Below are 326 nucleotides of genomic sequence, written 5' to 3' on the forward strand. Positions count from 1 at the left end.
TAGAAAGGTAAAAAAATATTAATTTTTTAATAACATTTAATAAAATATTTTTTTGTAGTATTTTTAAAGATAAATTCTATCATATAGAAGAGAGATTCTTTTTATATGTGTAGAATTTTGATAGAGCAAGTGTCCAAAGAGAGAGAATGCAACTAAACTCATAGTGGGAGTTGGAGACAAGAGCTATGACATTGGTGTAGGGTGTGGACTCCACTACAGGTGAATTAAAGTATTTAATGATATAGAGTTGTTAAACGTGTGATAAGTTATTAATTATAAATGATAATGATAGGCTGATTTTTTTTTTTTTTTGTTAAAGATATGTT

This window comes from Arachis ipaensis, chromosome B06 (genome assembly GCF_000816755.2).
Source record: "Arachis ipaensis cultivar K30076 chromosome B06, Araip1.1, whole genome shotgun sequence".
In the NCBI taxonomy this organism is placed as follows: Eukaryota; Viridiplantae; Streptophyta; class Magnoliopsida; order Fabales; family Fabaceae; genus Arachis; species Arachis ipaensis.